Source organism: Sus scrofa, chromosome 3 (genome assembly GCF_054392235.1).
Source record: "Sus scrofa isolate SSC_HxYL_T2T_F1_AM1 chromosome 3, Sscrofa_HxYL_maternal_Yorkshire_Landrace_v2.0, whole genome shotgun sequence".
Taxonomy (NCBI): Eukaryota; Metazoa; Chordata; class Mammalia; order Artiodactyla; family Suidae; genus Sus; species Sus scrofa.
The window spans coordinates 140,319,849-140,346,218 of NC_139385.1; the positions used below are offsets into that span (position 1 = coordinate 140,319,849).

General features: G+C 43.1%; 1 long non-coding RNA gene across 1 annotated transcript in view; it reads left to right on the top strand.

Annotated features, from left to right (window-relative positions):
- The window catches only part of LOC146404982 (uncharacterized), a 48,479-nt gene extending 41,879 nt beyond the window's left edge, over positions 1-6,600 (top strand). Inside the window, exons 8-10 of the long non-coding RNA XR_014839837.1 lie at positions 1,747-1,824; positions 1,912-2,162; positions 5,036-6,600. This is a non-coding gene — a long non-coding RNA (uncharacterized LOC146404982). The remainder of the gene's footprint in view (positions 1-1,746; positions 1,825-1,911; positions 2,163-5,035) is intronic.
- The last annotated feature ends 19,770 nt before the right edge of the window (positions 6,601-26,370 follow it).

The following is a 26,370-nucleotide window of genomic DNA, read 5'->3' on the forward strand; positions in this document are numbered from 1 at the left end:
CAGCGGCAACAGCTCCAGTTATACCCTTAGCCTGGGAACCTCCATATGCCGAGGGTATGACCCTAAAAAGACAAAAGACAAAAACGAAATTCTTTAGTATTTGTTCAATGGTTATTTATTTATTTATTTATTTGGCTGCACTCACAGCATGTGGAAGTTCTTGGGCAGGGAATGCATCCTAGCCACAGCTTCAATCTGTGTGGCAGTGCGCCATCCTTGAACTGGGCATTGAACCCACACCTCCTCAGGGACTCCAGCTGCTGCAGTTGGGTCCTTAACCCCCCAGCAGGAACGCCGATAGTTCTTTACAGGGAGAGGGTTGAAAGGTCTTGTTCAGCCTGCCATCATGGCATCTTTTATTAAGAGGCAGGTACGTTATTAACCTTACTTAAAGACAAACTGAACCCCAAGCTGAACCTCTTGCAAAGCTGTACGGCAGAGCCAGAGTAGGGTCTCTCACTCTGCTTCTCTGTGCAAGCTGGACAAGGCCGGGGGCTGCAGGGCGGGTGCAGCCGGGAGAACATAGCGGTTGCATCAGTGTGAGCTTCAAGGAGGTGATGAGGGTGACAGGTGTCCAGGAGACCTGGAGGCTGGGGGTGTGCCTTGGAATAGTAGTTCTCACATACTGCTGAACATGAGAGATTTGAAAATGCATACCGGACCAATTAAAAGAGAATTTTAGGAGGCTAATCCAGGTACCTGAAAACTTTTGAAGCTCCCCAGGCAAGTCCCCTCAACCTGTTTTGAGAACCAAGGCTTAATGTTCTTCTCCAATGTCCATGGGCCCCTGGAAGACCTGAAGACCTTGTTAAAATGCAGATTCAGCATAAGTAAGTTTCTGATGGGACTTGCAAGTCTGAATTTTTCCCAGGCTTCCAGGCAATGCCAGGGTGCCTGGCCCCAGATCCCAGGTTTGGTAGCAATATCTCAGAATGGTGCCAGGCCTTGTGATCCAGAATTAATTTTGGAGGAATGGACCTGGCTTCCTTGGCTTCTGTGTGGGCTTGATTCCATCTTCAGCCGACTCTGTGTCCCCAGCCCACACTCTTAGCTCCTGAGCATCAGAGCTGCTCACATATTGAAGACAGTGGGAGCATACCCACCCCCCCGCCCCAGGTCCAGCTGTAAGCCACTGCGGAGGGTGTCAGACAAGTGCACAATAAGGAAAAGTCATTTTATAGGGAAGCCCCTTCACCTGAGAGTTAACAGAATCATATTAGAAGAGGAACGTTTCAGTCAGAAGCTAGAGAGGGGTTTTTACTGGTAGCATTTTACTAGACCATGGAAGGATTCCCCTGGGCAGAGGCGGCTGGCCACTTGTTTCATTTAAAAAGTCACTTAGATGATGTACAAGAGGTGCTGGCAGAGGGATAGATGAGGTGACCTAAGAGGGTTTTTATTGCTCCAATTTCTGCTGCCAAATGAAACTTGGACAGCTTTTCCACGTCTTAAATAGACCAACGTAAATCAATTAGGAAGATTCCATCTATTATAAAATATGTCTGTTAATAGCACACTAGAAATGTGCCACGTGAGTCCGGCTAAATCCCCAGTGAGTGGGATGTGGACGATCAGGTGGGAAAGAACTTGAAACACGGGGCAGGTGACATAGGAGAAGGAAGGTGGGTGTAGGGTGGTCCTTGCCCAGGTCCCTACGCTTGAAATCCTCACCAGGGCAGTGGGGAGGGTGGTGCGTGGAAGCAGGGAGCGTAATGATTTCTTCATCTTTTCTATGTCGTTTTGCAGAATGATGCTACCATATGTGCTGTTATATTTAAGTAGCAGATGCAGAAAACTCACAAAGTGGGAAAGTGCAGAAGAAAGGTACCATTTGCAAACAGGTTTTCCAGAGACAGCTGACTTCCTCCCAAGGTTTGGAATTCATCTCATCCATTTTGTTTCTTATTACAGTGGTCGGCAGCAAGGAGGGTCAGTGGTCCTCTCTCTCGGACTAATGGATGGAGCATGCAGCTCTAAAGTGGGCTTGTGTGAAATAGCTTTTCACACTTTAGGGAGCCGAGATGATCTCTTTCCAGTGCGACAGTACTTGAACTTTGGCTGGGATGCTGTCCTTTTAGAAAAGAGGAAGGCGAAGTTCTCAGTTTTACATCTGAGAGAAGCAAGCATGAGGAGGCTGCAGGCTTCGTATTCTCATTAACAAGGTAAGAGAAGCACTCAGGAAAAAGGCAAGACACAGAGTAGACTTGACAATAAAAAAAACAACTGTCCTGCCCCACTCAGATGTATGTATTTAATTAGAGAGGCAAACATATAAAAAGCAGAACAGTGACAGATTTGGGTTCAAAATTTGTTTCCATAACATATTTACTGTGGGATTTGGGGCATATACCTCACATTGACTGAGTTTCCAATTCTTGTTAAATACAGCAGGAATAACCATATCTACCCTTCATGGTTGTGGTCAGAGTTCAAGGTGATGGCATTTGTAATGACTCCTGTTCATTCCTGTTCACTCCTGTACAAGCTAATGGCTATTACTGACAATTAAATATGTCTCATTGCCTTAATTCCGAGAGAAAGAACACTACCAATCATTATAAAGTTTATCACAAGTTTAAATCCATGTTATAATAGGCTCATTTTATAATATTATTAATACCTCTTCTACAGCAACTAGAAAAACAGTTTAAGGTATTACTATTACAGAAAATACCATAAAAGTAAACATCAGTGAAAAAAAGTTTAGATAGATAATGAGAAAAATTAGTCACTCTCACTTAATCATATATAATATATATATATATGTACCTAATATAAGTAAAAGTGATTATAGTGAATGTGTAAAGGAAAGGCTGGTTTGGCTCTACGGGCATTTTAATATTCACATGTATTTCACTATTTACGATACAACCACTAAATTATCATTAAGCACAAGGCATCTTGAAGTAACGCATGTTACGGAAATCCTCCCTCCTTCTGACCTTGAGCCCCTTGCGAATCCTCGGGCGAGGGCTGGACTTCAGGAGGGGCCAAGACATACACGGTGATTAGGGATTGGGTAATAGGTAACTTAAAAAATATAATCGAATTTACATAGAGTTAATGAGTATACACTTTACTATATTCATAGAACACCTGTTACGATACTTATGGTACACAACACTGAGACTTTAAAGAGAAACACTGAATGGCTTGTTTTTAGATTTAACATAGGTATTCTTGTCCCAGTACCCACAGAGACAGAGCTGACAAAGCTTGAGGTTGAACCGACGTTTATGCTCTGGTGAGAATGACCCCAAGGTCATTCAAGGAGGATGGGGTGCTCCCTAACTCCTCTTTATGGAGGTCACTGTACCACTTACAGATGATTACGAAGATAATAATACTGTACAGTATATATGCAGGAGCATTGGGGGTAGTATCTGAAATTAAAGTGTGTGATTTAAATTGTTTCTCTCTCGGGAGTTCCCATTGCAATTCAGCAGGTTATGAACCCAACTAGTACCCATGCAGATGCAGGTTTGACCCCTGGCCCCACTCATTGGGTTAAGGATCCTGTTTTGCTGTGAGCTGTGGTGTAGGCCGGCAGCTGCAGCTCTGATTTGATCCCTGGCCTAGGACCTTCCATATGCTATAGGTGCAGCCCTAAAAAGCAAGAAAAGAAAAAAATAAATAAATCGTTTCCTTCCATATCTCTCCACTGCCCCTACCGGTTAGAGCAGCACGTCAGAGAGAAAGTCATTGCCCAGATCTTAGCTTTGCGCTTTCAAATTTAGTTTTGATTATCAGGAGCCAGAATTTGAAGGGATTCAGTTTATCTCCAAAGGATAGGATTTCAGAGGACATCTACCTAACTGGTCCTTTTTCTCATCTCTATCCCACCTGTATCCCAGGAAAGGGGGTCTAAATTCTTCATAGGCTAGTTGTGCCTGTTGGATTTGCTCTCAAGAGCTGAATACAAGCAAGAATTAGATGGAGTGTTGGTTTCCCACTTTCTCTGATCACTGTAGCTTCCATCCTAGAAAGGAGGTTCTGGGGGTTAGTCACTGAACCCCCCTCAGTGTGGGACATCCCACATCCTGCTTTTACAGAATCTAGTCCAGGGCCTCTTAGTGGAGGCAAATTTACATAACTGAACTCTTTTGAGAAAGCAGGAACCAAAGGCCCAAGCCATTCACCCCAAGATTCAGTGATAACACACTGAGCCATCAACTTAATGTAGCTCTTCGTACAACAACACTGCCCGGGGAGGCTCTGACCAAGTTTTCCTGGAAGAGAAGTTTGATGAGACTCCTCAGTAGGAACACCACTGGATATCAGGAGAGACAGCAGTGGCCTACTCCCCGTAGAGGATCTTCCATTCAAAGGAAAATGTGGGTCATTTTCCCCGAGGAGGTAAATCCCCAAACCTACCCAGATGCAGCTCTCCTGGGAGGCAGGCTGAAGTTGGTGCACTCCTGCAGAGCTGGCTTCTGTGGGAAAGACTCTTCCATGTCTCAGCTTGAAGAACCAGGGTGCCTGGTCCAATGAACCCTCCAAAAAACTTGAGTGTGGCCTAAAGTAAGAGTCTGGGTCCAGATGCATCGCCTTGGGGGCTCTGGAGCACTTGCTTGGGAGGTGGTGGAGAGGCCTCCACTTCTGATATCAATCTCTAAAATAAGAAGGAAGCCTCGACGATGACCTACATTCCAGCAGCAAAAACACCCAGGAGGTTCAGGAGATGTTCCTAAGAAATGGTGCCTGAGGACCTTGAGTCTCAGGGCAGTTAATGGAACATTTAAACAGCTGAGACCTGTGTTACACCCTGCTCTCCGGCAAGTAGGACACAGTGGTTTATATTTACATTGTCTTTGAGCTTCTAAAGTACCTGTGGGTAACAGCCCAACTGCCCACCCAAGAAAGGGAGGAGCTGTACTTTCTGCTGGGAGTGCCGGACAATACAGGAATCAAGCTGTTATGATTTTCTTACCTTGATGTTCACGACTTCATGTGATTATCACAAACTCAAATTTTATTTTACTTTATTTTTTTTTTCTGTAACCTTCTGCCTACTGTATTTCTCTTTTTGGCGAAGAGAAAGATGGAAGAAGCCCGTCTTATGGGGTCCAAACCTCGCCACGCTGCAGCCCAGGCTTTCAGGGCCTCGCCACAGGATTTCCAGTATAATTGCTCACCCAAGTATCTGTGTGCATCTCAGAAAATCTGCCCCAATTTTAATTAAAAAAAAACTTTCCATACACAAATGTAATAAGCACAGCATCTCCGTAAGACCTTTGTGCTAAAATAGTTTTAGATTTATCATTTGATCAAGAGATTTTATACAAGTTCATAACATTTTATTATATATATCCACACATCTATGATATTTTGTACACTTTTTATTCTGAGGATTCTCAACAAGCATTTTAACCGTAGCCATCACCGATCCCCATTTCAGAAAGAGCATCTCTGGACTCAAAGTGAAAATTTAAGGCATACATTTTAAAGTACCTGCCTCTTTGTATATACACATATACTGTGCCTTTGAACTTAGAAGACTCCGTAAGATGGTGGTGACCACTTTTGAATAAGGAAACAAACCTACAGCAGCTAGGTGACCTGGCCAAGTTCAAATACTAATGAAGCGAGAGCCAGAATTTGAACCCAGGATTCATTCTTATAAACTCAGGGCTTTTTCTTGGGATTGTTTCGAAGAAAAAGCACTTCTGCCCTAATTGCATATTTAACCGATGTGCCAGAACCCTGCACTGTTCTTCATTTTGACGGGGAAGAGTCGTTTGCCAAAGACCACACAGCGGTATTTGGGCAGCCTGGACCAGAATCCACTGTGCTGATTCTAAGCCCCTCTTTGTTTCTTCACTGGTTTCACCACTTTTGCTCTTTCCTACTCACTTCCTTACCTTCTTGGAAAGGACTTGCTTACTTATCCCAAACTCTTCCGAAAAGAAAATGAGAGATTTATATTCCGAAATTCCCTGTTGATGTGTGAATACTTTTTTTAAAATTTCCTCCCCAACACCCTTTTTTTTCCCCACTGTGCAGCATGGAGACCCAGTCACACATACATGTACACATAATTTTTTCTCCCATTGTCGTGCTCCACTGTAAGTATCTAGACGTGGTTCTCAGTGCCGCACCGCAGGATCCCATTGTTAATCCATTCCAAAAGCAGTAGTTTTCATCTGTTAACCTCAAGCTCCCAATCCGTCCCACTTCCTCCCCCTCCCCCCAAGACTTGTGGATTCTTTTGAATAATATAATTGTAATGTCTTAATTTTTTTCTGATTATAAATGTAACGTGTGTTCATTTTGTGGAAAATTTGAAAAATATGAGAAGGCTAAAGAATAAAACACATATCTCATAATTCCTTCAACCTAAAAACAACTGCTGGTGTATCTAGCTGTCCATTTATTTGTTTATGTTTGTCTCCTTTCATATTTTCCATCCTTTTAGATAGTCTACTATTTATGTCTATTTTTTATTTATATTTCTAGACCTGTGTAAGTATAATCTCTAAAAATTCCTATCATAACAAATACATGTTTTTATTCATAAATATATAATGAATAGTTGCCTTGTAATAAATAATTTTCAGATATGTGATTTTAATTGCTACTCAATACAATGTATTTAATCAATTTCCTATTGCCGGCTGTTTCTGATGCTTCCAGTTTTTTCTTCTGTAATAAATAACATTGCAACAAGCAGCCTTCCCAGACATGCCACAGCTTTCTCAAAGAATCAGACATTTTCACAGTTGCTTGCGAAGTAGCTGTTCTTTCTAATACAGGTGGCATATGGACCCAGCGCGACCCTGGATTGAACAACGAGGGGCTTGATGAAGTCGTCAAGCTTGGAGCTGGCTGCACACAGGCCATTGGATGTGCTGCGTCCACACGTTGGATGGTTTGGGGGCAGCCTTTGGCCCCATCACTTTATAAAAGCAGCCACCAGAGTCAATTAGATTATCAAATGGATAATGATTATTTTCTGAAAATGAGTTCTTCTGGCCTCGGATTCCGGTTGGGTAGAAGGGTGGTTTCTGATCCTCCTGGGGCATAACATGACTTGAACGCTCTTGTTTCTAATTCAAAGCCTGTTGATACCTCAGGGTTCTTTGCCATGTGCTGGATTTACAGGAGCTTAGGGAGAGAAGTTCCATGTTCTTATTCAACAATTTTTTTTTTTGTCTTTTCTAGGGCTGCACCTGTGGCATATGGAGGTTTCCCAGGCTAGGGGTTGAATTAGAGCTATAGCTGCCAGCCTACACCACAGCCACAACAAAACAGGATCCAGCCACGTCTGTGACCTACACCACAGCTCACAGCAACACCGGATCCTTAACCTACTGAGCAAGGCCAGGGATCGAACTTGGCAACCTCATGGTTCCTAGTCGGATTCATTAACCACTGAGCCACAATGGGAACTCGACAAATATTTTTAAAGTGCCTCCCACGGGCAGGGCATTTCCAGGGTGCTGGGAGTGTCCTAGGCCCTTGACTTTCATGAACTCTCTCCTATCCTTCACGACCACTCAAATGAGGGAAGGTTACTCACCCTCCTTGATTTAGGGTAAGAAGACTGAGGCTCAGCTAAGTTGAAGGATGTGCTGTCAGGTCAGACATAGTCTGTAAGTGGTGACGCCGATCACAGGTGCAGGTTTGTTTAATTCAGGTTTCTCTGTTTCGCTCCGTGGATATTTTGGACCGCATCCTTCTTTGTCGTGGGGAGGGGAGAGTTTGTGACGGGGCTGTCCATGCATCTGAGATGACAGCAGCATTCTCAGCCTCTACTCCCGGGATGTCAGTGGCGTCTCACCACCTTCCCCAGCCTCTACTCCCGGGACGTCAGTGGCGTCTCACCACCTTCCCCAGCCTCTACTCCCGGGATGTCAGTGGCGTCTCACCACCTTCCCCAGCCTCTACTCCCCGGATGTCAGTGGCGTCTCACCACCTTCCCCAGCCTCTACTCCCCGGATGTCAGTGGCGTCTCACCACCTTCCCCAGCCTCTACTCCCGGGATGTCAGTGGCGTCTCACCACCTTCCCCAGCCTCTACTCCCGGGATGTCAGTGGCGTCTCACCACCTTCCCCAGCCTCTACTCCTGGGATGTCAGTGGCATCTCACCACCTTCCCCAGTGTGACAACCAAAAATATCTCCAGACACGGCGAAAGGTCCTGTGGGGGCAAACACACTGCCCAAGCTGAAACCACTGGCTCGATTCCATCGCCTGGTTTTGACCACTGGGCAGTATTTAATCTCAGGAGAAAACAAATTTTACCTAATAAGTTCAGTTTGGTGGAAAATTCATTTCTCCCGCCGGGGGTCTCAAGATGATCAGTGACCTCTCACAGGAAGTGCCTGGGGAGAGGGAAGAACAGCAGATGACACGGTCGGGTTTACTGGTCTCTCCTTTTTCCACCTATAGAGAAGGTTTTCCTTCTCAGTGTGGATAATTTCATCCCAGGCTTCAGAGAAAGCCCTTCTTTTCCCCCCAACAAGTAACAAGATGGTCAAAATAGGAATCTTTTTATTAGCATTCTGCACGTCTGATCATTTTATGCGTTTCTGTCTTCATTCTCCAGATTGCTGCCTTTTTCTTTTTTTACAAGCTGCTTTGATGTTTCCCAATCATTGCATACCTGGCACTATGGGGGAAAAAAGGCAGCTTGTGAAATGCCTAGTCTTGTTTCCAAGTTAACGTGGAGAAGAATGGAAGTTTACATGAGTTGAAAAAGTCATTCCCTGAAATTGAAAAAGTCATTCCCTGAAATTAAATGGTAATTGCTTCTCCTTAGTTGTCCAGGGAGGGACCAGAAGTTGCCAATGATCTCTGTCCAAATTGGTCGTTAAGGGGGTCTGATAGCAAAGTGAATATTACCACCAGAAACTGCAAATTTTATTGCTACGTGGGCCTGAAAGACCGTGCTCTGCATTCAAATGTAGCTGCAAAACAGCTGTGATGGAAAATTGGTCATTTACCAGTGCTTAATGACTAATGCCCTACCCAATCTGAATTAGCAAGATTTATGACAGAATTGCTTTGTTCAGCTGAACTCTCTGCTGTTCCCTGAGAAATCACAAAGCCCAACGTGAGCGGGTGATGGTGTTGTTTGTGCCTGCTGGGGAGGGACAGTATTTGCCCCATACCCCAGAGGGAAGGGGACTCTGGACAAGCCAAAAGACTGGGCCACACATCTCAAGAACTGAGTCCGTGAATCTTGAAGGTCACCTTAGACAGTCCTGGCCAGTGTCAACTTCACAACTGTCATCAAGGGGAAGGAATGGACTCACCTACTCAGGCCAGATCCCAGCTCACCCACTGCTACCCAGAGGTATGTCACAGAGAAGGGCTCCACAAATTGAGAGGTAGGCTCTAACGGAGTGGTGAGAGATCCACGTTGAAGCCAGACGGCCCGGCTCTGCACGATACTTCGCCTCTCTGTGTCTCAGCTTCCTCATCCACAACAGGACGTTTCCTTTCTGGAAAGGCGGGGAGCATTGAGTGGCGTGAGCGATGCAAAGCTCTTAGAACACTTCTGGGCTCACGGTGTGTGTTCAACAGTGAACAGTTATTGTCATCGTTATCAATGTCATGATCGTTGATTTGCTTTTGTTTTCAAAATGGTGATCTCCGATAATGTGAAGTGAGCTTTTAGACGTAGTCTCAATTCTTTCTTGACTTCCTTGATGCACTTGTCTGTTTATTTACTCTTTTAATCATCCATGGGTGTATTCACTTCATCTTTGTTCCTTATTTGTCAATAAATATACGCCCTCACCAAGTTAGGCTCTGCAGCTGCAGAGGGAAGAAAGAACCCCTGCTTTCCTGCCTTTGTAAAGTTCAGACATTAGTGGAAAAACCAGCATGGACAAGATCGGGTGCGATGAGCGGTGTCAGGCGCTGAGATGGAGGCGAGCATGCCACCGCGGGAAAACTAAGGGGGCCACAGTGCCTTGAGGAAACACTGATGCACGCTCCCAGAGGGGAGGCTGTGCCTACATACCACCTGCTTGTGTCAGAGCTGTAGTCACCCCAGACCTGGGGTCCTAGCCCAGGGTGCTGGTTCTCACCACGTGTCCAGATTGATGAGGAGAGGTAGAAACGCGTCACCAATTGCACCCAATTAGAGTTCCTTATTCCGTTTGTTTCATAGTCTCGTTCGTTATGAGCCAAGGATTCTTGAAACGGTCTCTTCGATGATTTTGCAATAGGTGATATTGGATATTGATTATGGAGAGCCACCATTCACTTCATCTTTCCCCCGACAGCACACCAGACAGCCTTCCAAGTCTGTCAGAGGCATTTACAGCACACACGTGAAATGAACCTGTGCATATATACATGTGTTCCCCTGTATCACTGTTAGTCACCAATCAGATTTTCAGAGCTTGTGAGTGGATGGACAAGGAGGTATCTCTCCCCATATCTTTTACCAGCTTGACTTTTCCACACAACCAACATTTATTTCTACATTTTACCTGCTTGGGCAAAGATCCCCCCAAGCCAAAGTAGAAGACCACCATAACCTGAGGGCTTGAGCCCTTCGAGCCGCCTATGAGGGTAACAGTACATTGCGGCCACACTGCATGTTCAGAAATCCTGAGCATACATCTCCCAGGAGCAAAGGACACCCACGGGGAAAAAGTCTGCTCTAGCAGAATTAATAAATAACACAATTGCTTCCTTTTAATGCCTCTCAGCCCCGCGCCAGGTGGCAGGCTCTTGATAGGCAGCCTTTCCTCCTGGAATGCTTTGGTCTCCAGCCATGGGAGGTGACCCACTGGGCCACCCACACCTGTCCGGCTGGAGTGGTTGTCATGGATGAGACCATCCCTCCAGGCTGGCTGGAGCCATAAGTGCATCTGGTAGAGGAATGGACAAAGGCTTCCCAGAACAGATGTTGCTGCTGGAAGTGAGGAAACCTCACTCTCGGCCTAGTGCTGCTGGAGCCCAGCTGGGCACACGAGCCAGGCTCCAGACATGCGAGCACGTGTGCATAAACACACACACACACCCCACACACACACACACACACACACACACACACCCTGGGCTCCAGCCCCTTGCAGGTAGCCAGACAGGCAGAGGCCAGCGGATGAAAGGCTGTTCTCCAGATGTCCCCTGCTGAGGGTGAGACAGCCTGTCCAGAAATGTCATGTTTGGCAGCTGCTGAAAACCTCCTCCTACTGCTACTGGCTCATAGCTCCTACAGGGCAGGAAAGATGCTTGCAATAAAGTCTCCTAAAGAGACAACATTAAAAGGAAATTTTGGCTTCACTCATATCGATACTAAGCTGACGACGTGATGTGCCTTCTTGGTATCTTGTTAGCGGCATTTTATGATGTAATGAGAGGCGTTGTGACTCCGGCCGAGTGTCTCTGATCGTGTTCTTCATCCACGGCTTCCCAGGGGGTGGGCGCCAGGACAGAGTTCACCTCATGTTCATGGCTCCCGTTACTCGAGAGTCACATCTGCAAATTGAGCGTAGCCTTTTGAATTTCTTTTTTATGAGCCCTCACCCTGCTGGGCAGCTGAGAAACTTAAGAATTTGCCAGTTGACGCGTGTGAAATCTCTCCTAGTCTGAATGTATGCTTTTCATTGAAATACTGGCCTTTACCAAAAATTCAACTCATTGCCTCTCTCGAAGGCTGCTTCACCCAGGTTTTTCTAGATGCCCTTTCTATCCCTTCTCCCTGACATGGCACCTGGGTGAATGCGGGCCCCTGCCTGTTCTTGTGGACTTGGGAAGACGAGGGCCTGGGTCCGTGGGGCCTCATTCGGATCTTTGCTGTTCTCTGCCTCAGGGCTTTATGGGCTGGTGACCAGAGGCACAATTTGACCTTCGAAGTAACTTGCTGGCATCCACTGCAGATGTGGTCCCATCTTTACTCTGGCCTAGAAGCTCCATATATTTCATCCTCTCCAGCTCCGACCAGAAGCCTGTGTGTGCTCTCAACTTCCTGGCCCCTGTGCATATCTGAGTTGGCCCACCGAGACTTCACGATGCTACATACAGCCATGGGGGCAGAAGCTCTGCACCAGACGCATCCATCTGTGAGCCCCCCGCCCCCCAGCTTCTCTGCACCATCTCCGCTGCTGGGCCTGGTGCAGGTTCCCAGGGAGGTGTGTGGGGGAGTGTCTACAACCCTCCTGACATGTGCCCACTCTGACAGGTGGGCCTCCAGCCCAGGTGATTTCATGCTATTTTCTGCTTATCTAGATATTTCTAATGCCAACCCTACCTCCCAAGACATAACCCCATGGGAGCTGGTGGATAGCGAACCTGAAGTCTGACCTCACTGCACTGCATTTATTTCCTCCCTTCCTCCCACTGACTCTTTGAGCCGATGGCTCAGAATTTGTTCCAAACATCATTTCTTCTTTTCTAATTCAAACCTCATGGGGACTGGAGGAGAATTTGACTCTCAGAAAACATTTCAAAAAGAGCACACACATACCTGTACGTGTACTTATCATGTCCTTTCTCTCTCTCTCTCTCTCTCTCTCACACACACACACACACACACACACACGTCTCTTAATTTCTTAGCTCCCCTCCTCTCTCCGGCCCCCTCTCGTCTCCCCTCTCCCACCACTTGTGCTCTAGCTGCAAGGATTCTTCTCTGAGCTACCCTGCTCTCTGAGCTCCAGGGCTTCACAGTCTTTCTTTCTCCTCCTCTCTGGCTCCTTGCTTTTCGCCCTCCAGTTCATACTCCAGCAGCACTTTTCTAGGTGTCCTTCCCTGAACGGGGATGGGGGTGGGCTACTCCCCATGTGACTCTGGGTGACCCCCAGGATGACCTGTCCATGCCATGATGTCACCGTCCGTGACCCACATTAACTGTCCAAATCAAGGGTCCATGCCCAGGTCGTTGATCCCTGACGGATAAGGGCTGACTGGCCTAAGGGCCCATGAATAAACAAATGGAAGAACTGACAGGAGTCATGGAGAATCGAGAGTGGCTGAGTCTGCCAGGATCTTCAAGGGGTTAGATTGGGTGGAGCTTATCAGGAGGCTGGAGGGCTGGAGGGGAAACAGGACTATAGAATCTCCATGGTGATACAGCCCCAAGGATCCTGAATGGCTGGATTCTCGGTACCAGTTTTCTTTTTTGGTTGTTGTTTCTTTTCCTCTTTTTTTTTTTTTGTTTTTGTTTTGTTTCTAGAAATATGAGTCCAAAACTTACCATGGTCAGACAGCTCCCCTTGTGCTCAGAAGCGGGGGTGGCAGGTGCCTCTGTGAAGCCTGTGTCCAGCTGGAACCTGGGGTGGGGAAGGGAGCAAGGGAGGGGTTGAGAAAGTGCTGCCAGGGCTCAGGGGGGACACAAGGTCCCATGGTGGGAGGGGCAGAGACAGGGCCATTTGGGACACAGTGGATGGGATGAGTTCATTCTCTTCGTCCCACTCCGGGTGACAGCTGCACAACCGGCTTTCACAAAAGGCACCCAGACAAGACGGAGCTCGGATGAGAAGAATTGATTTCCACTATTTTCATGGTAATAGGGAATCTAAGAAGTTTGGGTTCACTTCTCTTTAACCTTTCTCTTCTGTCATGGCATCATCATCTTAATGATAATGTTCACATCAACTTGATAAGAAACAAATATTTCAATCTGTTGCTGTTTGTCTCTTTAGTGTTCCCTGAAATATTTAAAAATATACCAATAACAAACACTTAGTTGATATTTGTCACCATCTTAAGTTCTAAGTATCTTACAGTCATGGGCTCATTTAATGCTCACAACTGTATGAGGTAAGTCCTCTTATTACCAATTACAGATGAGGAAAACCTAGGCACAGAGAAGTTAAGCAACTTTCCTGGGGTCACACAGCTGGGAAGTGGCAGGATCATGCTTCAAACATGGTGTTCTGGCCCAGAGTCTGCTCTCCTCAGGGCCTCACTATATTGTCTCTCAAAAGGAAACTCCATATGATGTCATTTCCAGGAGTATGGCCATGACTGCAGGTTTGTTTGCACTTTGAGGGCTGAGACAATGAGCTGATGTCTCTCCTCTCTCTGCCCTTTGACGGGGAGTAGCTAGAGCCTTTAGAATAATTGGGGAACCCAGAGGTTCAGCGATGCAGACCCTAGAAGAACCCAAATGTCAATGTCCTACAGAAGGCCTTGGGTAGCTAAACAGAGCTCAAGAGAAGCCCTTCCTTGTCTCTTGGCACCAGACGCTACCTGCCAACTGAAGGATGCTCTGTAGTGGGATGAAGGCTCAGTCACACAAGATTAGACCAATGGGGGATGCCTTTGAAGTGGGCATGATACATGCATCACACAAACGCAGTGGAAGTGACCAGGGTTCCCTCTGCACAGCTGGTCACGGCCCCCGTGCTGAGAGGTCCCCTTCCGTCCCAGCTGCATACCTATTGTGGTGAAAGGTCCGACAAGGAAGTGACTGGCCTTTTGACGGGTGCGGGGAAACATGCCTCTGGTCTGTACTTTCCACTCACGTGGAGAAAGCGTGTCGTGATCAGGGAGAACAGAACAAGGACCACGGTATCCGTTCCTTCCTGCCCATTCCATGTGTCACATGCCCGGCGGATGCTCTCACAGGACTGCCTTTACTCATGTCACAACCTTCTAAGCTGGCATCACTGGCTTCCTGGTCTCAGATAAAGAAGCAACCACAGAGACATAAACATTACAGCTGAGGAAATCATAGTTATTGGAAGTGGGATGAACTTTTCGGGTCCCACAGAACCCACACCCTCGCTTCTCCCCGTATACCACATGGATTTTTAAGTCATCCTTAGTGATAACCCAGAGGGGAAAAAGACGGTGAAAGACAGAGGGCTTATTTTTAAATTTTTTTTGGCTGTGCCCATGGCTTGTGGAAGTTCCTGGGCCAGGGATTGAACCCCAGCCACAGAGGTGACATTGCCAGATCCTTAACCCACTGTGCCACAAGGGAACTCCCTACTTTTCTATTTTAATAGGGATCTGAGCCCCCCAAATCAGAATAATAAAGCTGATAAGCTCTCTCTCTTTTGTGGAGAAATAAAACTTGATTTTCACCAGGCCTATTACCTTCCCACCTCTGTGTTATAGAAAAATATGACAATAGAGAGAAAAAAATTAAAAAGACAATACGTGCCCACACCCTCTGTGGCTGACTCAAAAATTTCTCCGAGTGCCCTGTATTTATAGCTGGAAAGAAGGAAGCAGAGAGAAGCAGCTGCTAGCTGTTATTTCGAAGAACTTCAGGCTTCTGACCAAAATAGTCCCTGAACTTTTGAAACTCCCATTCTAATAGTCTCGAGGAGGAGTGAACCAATATCCTAGAATTTGAGATGATATTTTTAGTCTTGAAATAATTTGTGCACTTTCCTCCCTCCTGCCATCACTGTTCCCTCCCGCTGGCATTGAGCTCTGCTGTTTTCCAGAGCAGAGGGTCTTCCGTGGGACCAGTGCTGAGCAAAAATGTGGATTTAGGGCTCCATTAAAAACATAAAAAGAGGGAGAAGAAGACCTCAAAATATTTATAAGTTAAAACAATGCTTTGTTAAGAAATAATTTAGAATACATTCATCAAATTAAAAAAACATAAATGGGAAAGCTTGTTTTTCGGCTTAATAAAAATGCTTATTAAAATAGATTTGCAGATGCTGTGGTCCATATGCATGTTACATAGCTCTGTTCCCTATATGAATACATTAAGCTCAAAATGTTATATGCCATATGCACACATTCTTTCCTTTAATAAAGGCAGTGGTAGAGATAAGATTAAGCTGAATCACAGACAACTGAGTCCATTGATTGCTGTCTTCAATAAGAAAACGCTGGCTGGCATCGTACTTTCTTCTTCCCCCTTCTTACCTCCCACATGTAGCCCGTCAGCAGGACCTGCTGGATCTCCTGAACTGTTTCGAATCTGGCTCTTGTCCTTTCCTCCTCTGCCATCAGTAAGTCCAGGTCATGTTGAGCTCCTGCCTGGATCTCTGAAGCACCCTTCCAGTCCAACCCTTCTCCACTCCTGAGTCTCTTCTCCCCATTATCTGCAAATCAACAAACCTGATGATGGCTGTCAGTGCTGACTTTTTCCTTTTTTTTTTTTTTTTTTTTTTTTTTTTTTTTTTGCTTTTTAAGGCTACACTTCACTTTACTTCCCCAGATTTGATTTCTTTAGTTTGTAACTGAAAAAAACCCTCACTGATCTAGGGGTCTTTGAGAATGCAGTGAGGAAACATCACTCCTCGGTTCAAAATTTAATGGTTTCACAATGTAGAATAAAATGCAAGTATTATCACAGTGCTGGATGATCTGGCCCTGCCTATGCCCTCAGTGGCAGATGTGATTATCAGATGGGTTCAATGGCTTGTATTAAATTCACAACTAGCAACTATAAACAATAGAACAAAGACAGAAATTTTCTGACTCCAACATTGTATTAGTTGGAGTTCTCCAGAAGAAAAAAAAAAAGAACTAACAGAATATATCTTTATATATCTATAGTTATGGAGGCTGAGAAGTTCCACGATCTGCCTCAGCAAGTTGGAGAACCAGGAAAGTTTATGGTGTCATTCAGTGTGCGTCCCAAAGCCTGAGGACCAGGAGCGTGGATGTCTGAGGGTGGAAGAAAGGGATGTTCCAGCTTAAGCACAGAGCAAATGCTCTTTTCCTCCATTGTTGCTTCTGTTCAGGCCCTCACCGGATTGGATGGTGCCCATGGCATGGGTGAAGGAGCTTGATTTGCTCTGTCTGCTGTTTCAAATGCCAGTGTCTTCTGGAAAAACCCTCCCAGACACACCCAGAAAAAATGTTTACCAGTTATGTGGGCATCCCTTAGTCCAGCCAAGTTTATGCATGAAATTAATCACCACAAAATTCTTTGCTCTTTCATTCATTTCATAGGATACTTGGTCTCTGTTTCTTACTAACTTATTCCCTCAGAGAAGCACACTGCAAGCCACATTCCATCTTGCATATGGTAGGTCTTATATTCAGAGATTCTGGCTTATGTATCATTCTTCCATCAAACTCAACAACTGTCAAATGGCCACGAACTCCAAATTCCTTGAAAGTTTACCCTAATATCAAATTACTCTTTTAGTTTGTGTAACATTTCTGAAGATTCTGTGTAAATCTTTTTAATTACATGGAAAATTATGTTTGCGACAGAGTGATTATGCAGGAATTAGTTCAGTATGGCACCATTTGGGGGTATGAAATAGGCATGGCAGAGATCTTGTCACAGACCATCAAATATTTGTCCCTCAGAGTGAAAGGCCATTGTGAAATGCACCCCCACTCATCGATCCCAGTTTTCTTTTCTTGGATACGTTATTTGCATAAAATTTAAAGACGACTTTATGGGAACCAAGGCTGGGAACAAAGTGGGCCATGTCTCACTCGTTTCGCTTCTGCCAAATAATCTGTAAATTATAGTCCACTGCCGTTTTTTCATTAATTGCACATATTCTTTTTCATTTGGCTGCAAATTCCATCACTTTGGCCAAAAATGTGTACTTCTGCGACAGCACAAAGTAAGCACTTTGAAAGGACAAGCAGTTCAGAGAGAGGAGGTAATTATACCAAGGAAACCGAACGCAAGAGGAGAATAAAGCCCCCAAGATTGAAATGGGAGAAAAATATGAGATACAATGAAGTCACCTTACAGTGTTTTGAGGAACCAGATGATGGACAGGAGTGAAGGGTCAAGAGAGGCTGCTCCCATCACACCCTCTACTCACTTACTGCTTCCTGGTCTGTGCGGTGGGATGCTTCCCTTTCATCCTCCTTTCTCTAGGACCAGCTGCAACAGAAGCAGCGTCACCTGAGAAACGCAGCATAGCACCCACCCCAGAGCCTCTGGATGTCACCTTGGGGCACTTTCTGCGTGAGAGACTTCACTCTGTGCTGTGTCTGCAAGGTGGCCCGGACGCCTCTCTGTTACGTGGAATACTAGCCATTGCTGTGACCCTCTTTTTTTCCAGAGGAAAAACTAAGAGTTAGAAACACCAGTGGGTTTTCCTAGGGATTCACTGAGCACTCTGACAAAATCAGCCATTCAGCCTGGATGGTCTGACTGCAGGGCTGGAAAGGCTTATTACTTGAGCCCAGAATGAATATGCCATTCTCTGCCTTCATTGAAGATATCCCGAGGCAGTGCTGGTTGACTTGGAGAAGGTGCCCCAGCTCACATTCCCAAAGAAGGCTCTGGACCTCTATGTTTCAAATCAGCCAATTAAACTCTTCTGGGGCTTTATCGCGTCGGGGGGATGGGCAGGGTGGAAGGTAGGGCAGTGTTGAGGAGAGTTATTCTCCATCTTGACTTTGCTCCCTTTCTCCAACTTGCAAACTCTGCACTGAAAGGGTGAATTTTATTCTATGTCAATTATACCTTAGCCATAAAAATAGAAATAAATGTCTCGGTGTTGCTTCTTTCTGAGTTATGAAACCAGAGCTGGCCGACACAGGCCTTGTTATCGAGCAAAGTCCGAGTGAAGTCCCCGTAACGTATGGGATCATCACTTGTTTCATGTGTGTCTCATTCTCTGAGCCTGGACACCTTTACGAACTCAGTCTTATTGGAAAAGAATAAAATTGACAGTTGGTTAAAAGCATATGCAAATCCTCAAATCTATATCCTTGGTCCATTCGAGAGAGGAGAATCCTTTTTTTTTTCCTATTTAAACAAACTATTTGAGTTGCTGTAGGATTACTAGACTGGAAATGTTTTACAGGACATTACTTCCCCATATTTAATCACATAATTATATGTATTTTAATGGAAAGCTAATTCGTAATTTCTAAACAATCCGCATCCTCCCCAGTGAGGGTGTTGGGAACAGTGGAGCAGTTTTCCTTGACATAGTACACTTTTCCCAGAGTCTTCAGGGCTCATTCCAACATGTCAGCAGAGGAGGAAAAAGACATTTTATGTTTCTGCATAACTTCTCCCTCCCTTTAGAAAAAGATCAGCGTAGAGAAAGACCAACAATATTGGAACATTTCAGACATGTTGGATCTTTACTGCTTACTGGAAGTGAAAGCTTATTGAAAAAGAAAATGAATGCATACCATTTCCAAATGCTTCGGGGATAGGGACTGGATTTGACATGGAATAGTCTCAGGATAACTTTCTAAGTCAATATCGATTTGCTTTTTATTGGCATTCATTTCCTTGACTATGCTGAGGGTTTCCTTCCTTAAGACCTTTGCATGTTATATCAGTGTGGGTTTGGATAGGTAAATAGAGCCGCTGTGAATATTTTGGGAATAACGGGTCTTAACATGGACATTGGGGCTTACACGAATATTGCGATACTTGGAAGAAAAGAGCAGGAGAGGTCCAGCTGGAAGATGGGGACAGACACTGGGTCCTCAGCCTGAAATGTCGAAGGCGGTCATTCCCAACAGCTCACTGGAAAATGTCGTGGTTTGTCAAGACTGCCTGAGAAAGTTCCTGCTGACCGCCTTCGTCTGTGGCAGCCAGGCAGGTGTGGAGAAGCCTCAGTGAATCCCAGCTCTGCTCTCAGGTTTCGTGCAACCACCTTTGGAGAATGATGGAGTCAGCTCTTCTTCCGCTTCCAGATCTACATGGTTTTCTTCCATTGGCAAACTCTATCCTGGACCACACAGGGGATGGGGTATTGGCAGGTATCATTGTTCTCATCCTCTGCTCCCATTGTGGAGAACCGGGGAGCTTTGGGTGGGGTAATGCCTTCAAAAGATCCTCCATCACACACTTGCTGTTCCATCCTCCCAGAACACCATTCCCCTCACACCTACACTTTGTCTCCCTTAGTGCAGCCTTCCTGGAAAACCCAACCTATCGTTTCTGTTTAATCTTTTATTGAACCTCATTTTTCCCCACATAGAGCTTATTGCAATTTGCAATATGTGACTGGTGGCTTCATCGTTTGCTTTCTGTCTCCACCCTAGGACACAAGTTTTCACGAGGGCTGGTATCAAATTAGCTCTTTGTCTAAATCCTGGCACAGTTTCTATACGTACATGTATGTTAATTACATTTCTAAAGGGTATCTTTCTTGAAGTTATTCTGAGGCCACTCTTTATCAATTTACAAAGTATATGGGAACAGGATGTATGAGCTGAGAAATTTGGAATTGGTCTGTGTAGCCAGGGTTTCTGACCAACACAAATACTGTTGCCTCAAGGAAAAAAAAAAAAAAAACAGTACTTATAAAAATCACCGCTATAGTGCCAGCTTGATGGGTCTTCAAGCTATGTATTACTATTCCAAACTTAGTTTTAGTCACATTTAGTAAGTTCTTGACTCGGGGAGAAAATAAAATTGTATGAAACTCTTCTTTGGGTTTTGGTAAAGGCAGAAACCCTGTAACTACATTTTTTTTTTTTTCCAGTGAGAGTAGAGGAGATTTACAAAAAAAGTCTTCAGATGTAGTATCACACCCACCAGGTTAGATGTCTATCTAGTTAAGAGGGGGATTTTAATTAAAGAACATAAAATTTAAATGGTTTGGAAAATGTCAACATGGTTTCCTATTTTGAGCCCAACACAGATGATAGAACAAGAGGGTATAAATGAAAATTAAAGAAAAACAAATTCAGAACAGATGTCAGGAAGTGTTTCTTTTTTTTTTTTTCCCATGCAGAGAATCATAAATGCGTGGAATAGCTTACCAGGCAAGATAGTTAAGGCAAAACGAGGGAGGTCATTAAATAAACAATGAGATTGCAAATAGATTGCAAAAACAATGAGCTGTGGTGAACCAAATAGTCTATCTCTTCCCCAGTGTTTGGATGTTTTTGGATAAAATGAAATCATGGGCCACCCCTCAAGCCTTAAATGTCTAGACCATGCAAAGAGAACTCACAAATATTCTAATGTCTTTATTTCCAAGCTTCAAATGTGAGATTGTTGAGTGTCATCTTGACGATTTCCGTGTTGGAATTCTTCCACGCAAACACATGTGCTTCAGGAGAAACATGAAGTGTGAAAACATTAAGTTCCAAGTAAGAGAGTGAAATGGTGGATAGAGATGGACCAAGAGCTGCATCTACTGCCTCTATTAAATAATCATACTTCATCTTAACATTTTACCTAATTGCACCGGTGATTGTACATCTTGAAATAAGTAACATACTGACAAAATGTCTGGTAGTAATGCCTTACTGTAGGGTTGATAGGCATCAGCTGATAAAGGGTGCATCTTGTAGTTAATGATTTTAGTCTTGTGTCCTATATTGACTTTGTCAGGAAATCCTAAATGTCCCATATTCAGCCTTTGTCAATAAATTACAAAAATCAGTAGAGTTATTTTCCCACCTCAGGAATTGAGGTTTGGATCATAAGTGGCCACACTAGCCAGAATCACACCTCTGCACACAAATTATGGACAATCTTTGGGGTCTCTCCTTTAGGTTTGGCTGAGTGAAAACCCAAAGAAGCAAATGAGAAGAATTAAAAATCCTTTTTTTTTAATATTCAGAAAGGAAAAACAATTTTTTTTGGTCTAAGTCCCAAGTTATAAATATAAGTAACCACTGTTAATTAGATGTAAACTTACGTCACTACACATGCTCTGTAAATCAACCAAGCCGTAACCACTTCCCTCTCCTGGGTGGGGTGGGGGGTGTGGATGATGCTTTGAAAATAACCAAATCAATAACAGCCTCAAGCTGTGGTAAATAAATCAAAGACAGTCCTGCCCCTGGAGGCAACGATCCATCATCAACTGCTTCATTCCAGGGACACCGTTTCTGAAAGTCAGCTTCACACCAGGACGACAGTTTCACAGGTCAAAGTTCTCAAGGTGAAAACATGTCCGCTTCTCAAAGTCCACCAAACCTCCTCTGAGAGCATCTCCGACTTTGTTTGGGATGCTGTGTACAATCTTCCCTCAAAAGCTAACTGTGAAGTTTACTGCTTTCACTTCAGATGTAGAGTTTACTTTATTGTGCGTCTGCACATTTGCAACCCTTTTAACGATTCCTTCAGCTCCTGTTTACGATTAGATTAGTTATGGGTCGGAACTTATGAGTGGCAGATACACTGATGGGGCACTGATAAGCTCAAATCCAAACTTTTCAATTCCTATAGTGGTTGCTCTATTCGTTCTTCAATTTTAAGGCATTTTTGGAGCAATTTCGGGCTCACGGCAAACCCCAGAGGAAGGTACAGCAGTTTCCCTTATACCTCTGCCACCACACATAGATAGCTATCCCCAATATCTCCTACCAGAGGGTATATTTATTCCAGTGGAGGAAGTTGCACCGACATAGTCATAGTCACCTAAATTTCATAGTTTAGGTTAGAGTTCATTCTTAGTGGTGTACTTACTACGAATTTGGGCAAATATATAATGACATGTATCCAGCATTTCGGTATGAGGTGAAGTATTTTTCACTCCCCTAAAGTTTCTCTGTGTTCTGCCTACTCAACTCTGAAACCCCTGGCACCCCCCCCCCAACCCCTGGCAACCACTGGTCTTTTTACTGTCTCCATGGTTTTGCTTTTTCCAGAATGCTATAGAGTTGGAAACATTCAGTATGCAGCTTTTTCAGATTAGCATCTTTCACTTAGTGATATACATTTATGGTTTCTCCATGAATTTTCATGGCTTGATAGCTCTTTTCTTTTTAGCTCTGAATAATATTCCCTTGCCTAGATGGACCCATAGTTGATTTATCCTTTCACCAACCGAAGGACATCTTGGTGGCTTCCAAGTTTGGCAATTATGACTAAAGCTGCTATAAACATAAGTGTGCAGATTTTTGTTTGAACATAAGCTCTCAACTACTTTGAGTAAATACCAAAGAATCTGGTAGCTGGATTGTATGTTAAGAGTATTTAGTGTTGTAAGAAATTATTAGATTGTCTTCCATAGTGGTTCTATTTTGCATCTCTACCGATAATGTGTAAGAGTTCTTGTTGCTGCACAGCCTCACCAGCATTTGCTGTTGTCAATATTCCTCGTTCTGGCTCTTCATATAGGTGTGTAATAGCATTTTATTTTTAAAATTTTCATTTCCTTGATGACATGATACGAAGCATTTTTACATGTACCTATTTTTCATCTGTATATCTTCTGTGGCGAGGTGTATGTTCAGGTCTTTGGTATATTATGCAATGAGTTCTTGTTTTTTTATGGTTGGGTTTAAAGTGTTCTTGATATATTTGAAATAAAAGTACTTTATCAATTGCATCTTTTGTAAGCATTTTTTCTCAGGCAGTGGCTTGTCTTATTCTCTTGATATTATCTTTCACAGAGGAGAAAATTTTAACTTTAATGAAGTCCAACTTATCAATTACTTCTTTTACGAATCAAATCTCTGGTGTCATATATAAAAATGTATCACTGTACCCAAGGTCATCTGAGTTTATGTCTATGTTATCTTATAGGGGCTTTATGCTTTTGCACTTTACATTTGGATCTATGACACATTATGAGCCAAATTTTATGAAGGTTTTTAGATCTGCGTCTGGATTTTTTTTTCATGTGGATGTTCAGTTGTCTTAGCACCAATTCTTGAAAAGACCATCCTAGCTCTATTGCATTATATTTGCTTCTTTATCAAATATCAGTTGACTATATTTATGTGGGTCTATTTCTGGGCTCTCTATTCTGTTACATTTGTCTATTTTCCTGTTCTTTCATCAATGCATTATTGTCTTGATTATTGTAGCTTTATAATACATCTTGAAGTCAAGTAGCATCAGTCCTCCAATTTTGTTCTTCAAGACTCTGTTGCATATACCCTTTTGTCTTTGCATACAGACTTTAAAATCTGTTCATTGACATTTTCAAAGTAACTTTCTAGGATTTTGATTGGAATTGCATGGAATCTATATATCGATATGAGCAGAACTAACATCTGGATAATATTGAGTCTTTTTATCCATGAATATGTAACGTCTCTTCATTTACTTTATTCTTATTTTAACACTTCTGCTTAAGTATTTCTTTTTTTGGGGGTGTTAATGTAAATGGTATTATGTTTTTAATTTAAAATCACACTTGTTCATTGCTAGTGTATAGGAAAGTATGTAACTTTTGTACATTAACCTTATGTCTTCTACTTTGCTGTAATCAGTTCCAGAAATTTTTTTTTTCAGATTTCCCATATAGATGATCATGCCTTCTGTGAACAAAGATAGTTTTATTTGTTTCATCTTAATCTGTAAACTTTTAAATTTCCTTTTCTTGTCTTATTGTGTTAACAAGAATTTCCAGTACAATGTTGAAAAGGAGTGAGGAGAGGGAACATCCTTCACTTGCACATGATATTAATGGGAAAGCTTCATATTTCTCATCGAGTATGGTGTAAGCTGTAGGTTTTTTGTTTTTTGGTTTTTGTTTGCTTTTTTTTTGGTAAATCTTCTTTATCAAGCTCAGGAAATTCCCTTCTATTTCTAGTTTACTGAGAGTTTTTAATCATGAATGAGTGTTGAATTTTTAAACACTCATCAAATGATTTTTCTGAATCTATTGATATAATTATGTGGGTTTTCTTTTTTAGCCTGTAATGTAACATATAGCATTGCTTTTGGGATGTGGAATCAGCCTTGCATAACTCGGAGAACTCCCACTTGGTTGCAGTGTAGAAGTTTTTCCACACTGTTGGTTCATTTTCTTAGTAGTTTTTTGAGGATATTTTCCTCTATGTGTATAAGAGCTGTTGGTCTGTAGTTTGCCTATCTTGCAATAGATTTGGACTTTGGTATTAGGATAATGCTGCATCATAAAATGAGCTGGGAAGTATACCATGCATTTTTGTATCTATATATCTGGGCTCCAAAATGTATGTGTAGATTTAATAGTGGATTTTCTGAACTGCTGCCCTCATTAAACAAGAACATGTCCTGAAGCCTTCTGTGCAGGACACAACTGTTCATGGTACAAAGTAAGATATACACCAGCAAATACTAACAGTTAAGCATGAGAGATGTATGATTTCCTCAACCAGTATCCAGGGCAGTGATAAATAACAAATTTTCATTTGAGGAAAATTTAGGTATAGAAAGGAAAGAATAAGAGCATAAATTTTAATGGTCTTCTACAGTATCATCATCAGTCTTTCAGATTAAATACATATTTGAATGCTCTTCTAGCAAAACTACCTCCTGATCCCAAAATAGGAAACAAATTTTTCAGTGCCAAGATAAAATCTACTTCAATAATAAAGCATATAATAGTTCCACTTACTATTATAGAGATTATCAAAGATTCAAATGCCTCACCTTTTTATGACCACAGGTGCAAGTAATCACATCGCAGATTTTTTTTTCCTTTACTTGTGCAATATTTCTTCTCATATGAAAGTTTTCCTTATAAGGCTATTGAGAGCAAAAACCTTTCCAGATGACTTTTCAGAAATAATAGTGAAATCTTGCAGAGACTCATGTGTAGTGTTGAATAAAGGAATGAAAACTGGTATATATACATATATATATATATATATATATATATATATATATATATATATATATTGGTCAGTGAACAATATTTTAAAAAGTTGATCAGGATACTCCATTAAATCCTTAAGAATGAAATAAAACAAGTTATGCCATAAAGAAGGGCATTATGCACTCAAGCAAATCCAATCTGTGGAGCAATTCTCAGAGTGTCAGTGTGTATTCAGTGCACTGGTTTACAATACGAATATTCACTGTGATCTTTGATGGACCAAAAATGAACTAAGTTGGCTGTGACCACTGTAGGAGCAAATTAATCCATCATACATATAAATATATCCATTATTTTTTCCGTATTGGTTATGACAAACTATTGAGTAGATTTTCGGGTTCTATACAGTAGCTTCTCATTGATCATATATTTTATACAGTAGTGTGTTTATTTTACTCCCACCCTCCCAATTCTTCCCCCCAACGGCTTCCACTATGGTGACCATAAGATTCGTTTTGAAATCGGTGATTTTGTTTCTGTTTTTTAAACAAGTTATTTTTTATCATTTTATTAGATTTCATATATATGTACTATCATGTGATATTTGTCTTTCTCTGTCTGACTTCAGTCAGTGTGATAATCTCTAGGTTCATCCATGTTTCTGCAAAAAGCATTATTTCCTTCTTTTTATGGCTGAATACTCTTCCATTGTGTCTATGTGTGACATCTTAATCCATTCATCTGTCAATGGACATTTAGGTTGTTTCCATGTCTTGGCTGTTGTGAACAGTGCTGCAATGAACATAGGGGTACATGCATCTTTTCAAATTAGAGTTTCCTCTGGACATATGCCCAGGAGTGGGATAAGCAGCCTAATTAGGAGAAAGTGGGCTAGAGCTGGAGATACATAAACAGCAGGTGGAGATGCTTCTGTGAATCCTGCCCCTAGAGATGGTGGGAGACACTGAGCCCCAAGCAGTTTGAGGGACAGGAGAAACACGGGGATGACTGAGTCTCTACTGAGCCCAGTCTTGGAGGTTCTTGCACTGGAGTGTAAG